Genomic DNA, 6292 nt, shown 5'->3' with positions numbered 1-6292 from the left:
CGGCCGGCTCAGCCCACAGCCTTCATGCCTCCGTCCAGGTTTGAGCCGACGGCCCTCCTCCCCGACGGTGGGACCGAGAACCACGGGACCTTCGTCCCCAACTCGCCCACCAGGTCCTCCGGGTCTGACCTCGTCCGCGGCTCCCGGGGTGGAGGAGGCAGTGATGTCAGGCTGCTCCTCAAACTTTGTTCTGGTCTGTCCTCTATTTATATCCCGGCTGCCCCGTCCTTCCTGGGTCCTAGCTCCGTCAGCTCCGCGGGACGCTGGGCAGGAGGCAGCAGATGCGGGGGGAGGGGGGCGCTGCCTTTTGAACTGTACCCCCAGATCACTGTGAATATTAACAAGTGCACGGGGCACGACACAAACTGCGTCTGCCCCAAGAAAGGGGTGCAGAGGGAGAGAGGCCCGCCCACCGGCTGTTGCACCGCTCTCTCCTTAACCCTTCGGGGTGAGTGGACGCTGTGTGGCTGCAGCCGACCCCAGACCCCCCACAGCCCTCGGGACAGGGCTCCCCACATGCAACAGCCAGACCCTCCGCCCGCCTGCACCTCCGTTTACTTAAGATGAAAGGGGAGCCCGGCCGGTGTGGCTCAGGGGTTGAGCATCGACCTATGAACCAGGAGGTCAGGGTTCGATTCCTGGTCAGGGCACAGGCCGGGGTTGTGGGCTCCATCCCCAGTGTGGGGCGTGCAGGAGACAGCCGGTCCATGATTCTCTCTCATCATGGGTGTTTCTATCTCTCCCTCTCCCTTCCTCTCTGACACCAATACAGATCTTTATTTTTTTAAAGATGAAAAGTGTATCCACTCTAGTCCAAGACACACACACACACACACACACACGGTTCGTCACGGCTCTCCCCTGCCCTGTGATGTAGCTCACACCCTCCCTGTACCATCCCCCGACCCGCTGTGTGTCCTTAGGCAAGTTGCCGCACCTCTCTGTTTCCCACTGCCTGTCACCGGCATCCTCGGTCCCCCTCCATCGATGATGTATATAAGGCTCAGGCTGGGCTTGGAAACAGGGCAGAGCAGCACCCCGCTCAGTCAATGTAGGCGACAACAGCTCCTAAATGTTCGCCAACACGGTCTCCCTGGGCCTGACTTCACGTGGGAACGGAGTCCTGTGCACGAGGAGGCTCCCTCCCCAAAGGGGATCGGAACGGACTTCGGTCTCCAGGAGGGAGGAGAGAGCCCACGTCCAAACCCACCCCACGCTGCTGTGTTCGGGAGGGGGGAGGTGGGGGCTGCAGCCCCGGCCGGTGACCCAGACCCCGAACCGCCCGCGTGGCGGCCCAGGTGCCAGACCACCTCCCGGAGCTGTTATCTCGGGCCCTTGAGAACCGGGGACTCCAATTACAGGGCCTGCACAGCAATGACCTTTACCCGTCTCCCGGGCGTGAGGCACCGCGGGGGAAATCTAATTTACAGCCTTTATCTTCGCGTCCATCGGTTCCCTCCGCGGGGAGGAGATGAGCGCTGAGCTCAGGGAGGGGCCCGGACGCTGATATTTTTTCTCAGTTCAGATCTTGACGAAAGAGGAATGAGACAGACCGCGCCCCACGTGGGCTGCGGCCGCACCAGCCCCGATGAGGCCAGGGGGTTCCTCTTTTCACATCCGCATTGTTCACAGACACCCAGACACCGGGCGGTCCCCCATCCACGGGGGAATAAAAACCGGATCGAAGCAGAGGAGGCTAAGCCCGTCCCCCCACCTCCCCCCACCCCACCCGCCCGCCCGCCCGCTGTGTCCACAGTCCAGCGCTTGGCTCATTCCCACCCCTACCTCCCTCACTTCTCCTTGCTCCGCCAGCCCACCTTCATTTATTTAATAAACAAACAAACAAAACAAAAAAACAAAACAAAGAAGCGCTCACACCCGGCCCGTGTGGCTCAGGGGTTGAGCATCGACCTAGGAACCAAGAGGTCATGATTCGATTCCCGGTCAGGGCACAGGCCCGGGTTGTGGGCTCCGTCCCCAGTGGGGGGCGTGCAGGAGGCAGCTGATCAGTGATTCCCTCTCATCGTTGATGTTTCTTTCTCTCTCCCTTCCTCCCTGAAACCAATAGAAATGTATTAAAAAGCCACTGAATCTCACACTCTGAAGAGGTGGATTCTATGGTGTGTGAATTTATGTCTCAATAAAAAAGAAAGAGACACTTCGTCAGACGAGCAGTCCCTGCAGGAATGTCCCGGCCCCGGCTCTCCACGCGAGAGAAATGTGGGCGCACACAGAGGGATAAACACCCCCCCCCACCCCCCGAAAGAAACAAAGAGACCAGGAACGGCTACGCCTCGGGCGGGTAGGAAAGACCTTCCCTCTTATCTGTAGCTGCTATAAAAATCACAGTGTCTCAGTGTCTCGTAAAAGGGTGGGAGGCACCGTGGGCAGATAGCATATGTCTGTAAACATAAACTATGATGCCCAGCCGGCGTGGCTCTGTGGCTGAGCGTCAACCTCTGAACCAGGAGGTCAGGGTTCGATTCCCGGTCAGGGCACAGGCCTGGGTTGCAGGCTCCATCCCCAGTGGGGGGCGTGCAGGAGGCAGCCGATCAATGATTCTCTCTCATCATGGATGTTTCTCTCTCTCTCTCTCCCTCTCACTTCCTCTTTTTCTAAATATCCATAAAAACACTTAAAAAATAAAAATAAACTGTCTGAAAATGTCACAATAGCTGGGAGGGGGAGTGGAGGAGACGGCTGGGGGTTCGCCCTGCCCTGACGTGCGCTCGTCTGATTGGACGGTAGAGTGCGGTCAGTTAGAGAGATGTCCCCTTGGCAACCCCTGGGGCAACGTCATGTGGTTAGACCTTAGGACAAGCGTGGAAAAGCCAGTGCGGAGAGCTAAGGACTCGGCTAATAATAAGACAAGATGGAGCCGTGACAAACCCTGAAATAACCCAAAAGCAGAAAGGAAAAAAAAAAAGGGCTAAAGAGCACAGAGCACAGATGGGACGAACAGAAGAACGGGAAGAGGCTGACTCCGTTCCAATCGTATCCATCACCGCGCCGAGTCCAGAGGATCCACACTCACGCAGCGAGCGCCGAGTTTCCCGTGTCGGACAGAAATAGAAGGACCCAGCGTCTGCAAGAAGCACGCCTTCGATGGGCATGTGCAGCCAGCCCCGCGGGGAGGCTCAGGGGCTGAGCGTCGGCCTAGGAACCGGGAGGTCAGGGTTCGATTCCAGGTCAGGGCACAGGCCCGGGTTGTGGGCTCGCTCCCCAGTGGGGGGCGTGTAGGAGGCAGCCGGTCCATGATTCTCTCTCATCATGGATGTTTCTAAATCTCTCTCTCTCCCTTCCTCTCAGAAATCAATAAAGACACATATACTTTTTAAAAAGATGGCAAGGAAGGAAAATCTTTGTCTATTTCTCCTGTAATTCAAAACCACAGACATGGAGGCTTGGACACGCCTTTCTCAGTAACAGCCAGAGCGAGGATACAGATCATTAGCACGGGATTTAGAAGAAACCGACATGATCAACCATCTGGATCCAATTGTCATTTACGGGACACCCCACCCAACAACAGCAGATACACAAGGACCGTATCCTCGTCCGTGAGGCAAGTCTTAACCCGTTCAAAGGCGTGAACTCACTGAACAGAATGAAATTGAGCTAGAAATCAGTAAGAGAAAAATAACAGGTAAATATCCAATCACTTGGAAATTAGACCACAGATCCCCAAATGCTCCGTAGGTAAAAGAGGAACACTCAAAGGAAATTAGGAAATATTAGGCACCGAGTGAAAATGAACGTACAACATATCAAAATGTGTGGGATGCAGCTAACACAGTGCTTAGAGGAAAATTCATAGCACCAAATGCTTCTACCAAAAGAAGGAAAGATGCCAAACCAATCGTCTGAAGGTCCAGGTAAGAAACTAGAAAAGAAAGAGAAACAATAAACTCCCAACACAGAGAGAAGGGAAGATATAGGCTCTGCTAAGGCATTACACGGTGCAAAAGCAGGTAAAGTGTTGCAGAAATTAAGGCATCTCAACAACATCTCTGCTTAAACATCTTCAGTGGTAGAATCACTCACCAAAGAGAATGGTGGCTAATACGCCCCTTCCTGTAGTTATGGTCTCACATAACTTCCCAACATTACCATCTTTTCTTCCTGTTGCACTGCTGACAGCATTTTAACTCCTGTCAGCCGTGCCCCCTGCCCCTTTCTGCACTGTTCATTTGTTTTTAAATATATATATTTTTTATTGATTCCAGAGAGCAAGGGAGGAGAGAAACATCAATGCTGAGAGAGAATCACTGATGGGCTGCCTCCTGCACGCTGGGGATGGAGCCACAACCCGGGCCTGTGCCCTGACGGGGATCGAACTCTGACCTCCTGGTTCCTAGGTCGACGCTCAACCACTGAGCCCCCCGGCTGAGCAGGACTGAGTTTTTATAGCGATTTCACGGGCGACAATTCAAAGACTTTGGAGAGTTTCCCAGTCTCATAGCATCTTCCTTTCAAGACAATGTTTCTTCCTTTTTTAAAACAAATGTTTTGTTTATTTTTTATTGTTTAGAGAGAGGAAGGAGGGAGTGAGAGGGAGAGGGAGAGGGAGAGAGAGAGAGGCCGGCCAGCAAGGAAGGAGACAGAAGCTCACAGAGGAGGCTGAAAGCCGAGGAAATGCACCGAGAGAGTGACTGACACCGGAACCCTCCCTGAGGGCCACCTGCTGCCACGCCATTGGCCGGAGCGAGGAGGATGCCCAGGGCCCCTGGAGGGAAAGCCAACGGTGAGCTGGCTGCAGGCACGGCTGGACCCAGGCCCGCGGACCACATTCCCGAGCTCGCGTCTTGGGGATTCCCACTCGGGGCACGGCCGGCTGCCCCGGTGTCACAGCCGGGATCCTCCAGGCGTCGTCTGTTTCCCCGGAGGCAGCACCCCCCCCCATGGTCTGGAATGTGAGTCAGATCCACGGCCACGAACCCTCCCTCGTCCCCAACCACACGCCCCAAGGGCACCCGGTACTTTTGCTCAGAAGCAGAAAACAAAGGCCATTATTCGTTCCCGGTTTGGAGACTCTAAAATAGCAGATGAGAGGACGCCGCGCCTTCCCGAGCTCTGGCCTCTACTTACGTCTATATTTAGCGCGAGGCTCTCCGAGGCGTAACTGCTGGTTTGGGGGAACCGGCCCCGGCGCAGCGCCTGCCTTTGGAGAAAAAGGCCTCTGAGTTTGGAAAACCACGAACTCCGGCCGCTGCTTCCCGGTTGGCACACGCTGGAACCCACCATTGCTCAGAAGCCAGTCCAGGCGCCCAGGCCAGTGTGCTCAGTGGTTAGAGACTGTCCTAGGCACCAAGGGGTCATGGGTTCAATTCCCGGTCAAAGGCAGGTACCTGGATGGCAGGCGTTTTTTAAAAATAAGTTTTTACTGATTTCAGAGAGGGATTGAAAGGGAGAGAGAGAGAGAAACATCAATGAGAGAGAGAGACATTGATCAGCTGCCTCCTGCATGCCCCCCACTGGGGATGGAGCCCACAACCCGGGCCTGTGCCCTGACCGGGAATCGAACCCTGACCTCCAGGTTCCCAGGTCGATGCTCCACCTCTGAGCCACGCCGGCCGGGCTCCCCGACCTATAAACCAGCAGAGGGTCTTAGGGCCATGCAGCCCCACCCCCCGCCTCACTGAGGTGAGGATGGGGCTCCCTGAGGTCACTCGGTCCTTCTCCACTCGGAGAACTGCCTCTCGTGGGCTTTCTGGGTAATTCCCACTCCCGCCCGGGGCTGGGCATCCGGTGGGTTTATAAGGGGAGCGATGAGCAGGCAGCCGCCCAGTCCTGGCTAATGGGTTGCCAAGACGGCCGCCGCCCGGCCCGCTCCTGGCGTCCCTCCGACCCTCATTTTTTATGTGTGTTTTCCTGCAATTAGGGATCGAAGGGATGATGGGAACGCTCACAGCTCGGCCAAGTTACCTCCCTCTCCCGCCCTCCTGGCCCCCCAACCTTCTGGCTTTTCCCCCAAATCTCCTCTCCGTGGGCAAACCCAGCGTCTGACCCAGTGGCTCCCTGTCACTGGTGGTGGGTTATCTTTTTCTTTCTTTATTTTTAAATATATTTTTATTGATTTCAGAAAGGAAGGAAGAGGGAGAGAGAGAAGCATCCATGATGAGCCCTAACCGGTTGGCTCAGTGGATAGAGCGTCGGCCTGCGGACTCAAGGGTCCGAGGTTCGATTCCGGTCAAGGGCGTGTAACTTGATGCGGGCACATCCCCAGTAGGGAGTGTGCAGAAGGCAGCTGATCTATGTTTCTCTCTCATCGATAGATAGTTTCTAACTCTCT

This window comes from Myotis davidii, unplaced genomic scaffold (assembly GCF_000327345.1).
Source record: "Myotis davidii unplaced genomic scaffold, ASM32734v1 scaffold43, whole genome shotgun sequence".
In the NCBI taxonomy this organism is placed as follows: Eukaryota; Metazoa; Chordata; class Mammalia; order Chiroptera; family Vespertilionidae; genus Myotis; species Myotis davidii.
The sequence above is the reverse complement of the archived record's forward strand: the minus strand, read 5'-3'. Positions refer to the sequence as shown.